The following is a 286-nucleotide window of genomic DNA, read 5'->3' as shown; positions in this document are numbered from 1 at the left end:
TATTGATACTGTGGTTTTTTTCAACCTTTGTCACATACTATGAGTAAACTAAATTTAACATTCCTAATCAACTAATCGATTAGCTGATATGCTGGGGAGCCACAGTGGAGTTAGCATCCGGCCCTGGAAGCTAACCCCGCTGCGGCTTTGCCTTTTAAATATATTAAAAGCAAGAATACTCTTAATACATTTAAAAGGCTGGTGCGCAGCGCATGGGAGCCAGGAATCAGCTGTTCCGGCTTGTGCCAATTCCGCCCCCGCTCCCCCGCTGCGCACCAACCTTTTA

Source organism: Pelodiscus sinensis, chromosome 2, assembly GCF_049634645.1.
Source record: "Pelodiscus sinensis isolate JC-2024 chromosome 2, ASM4963464v1, whole genome shotgun sequence".
Classification (NCBI taxonomy): Eukaryota; Metazoa; Chordata; order Testudines; family Trionychidae; genus Pelodiscus; species Pelodiscus sinensis.
The sequence above is the reverse complement of the archived record's forward strand: the minus strand, read 5'-3'. Positions refer to the sequence as shown.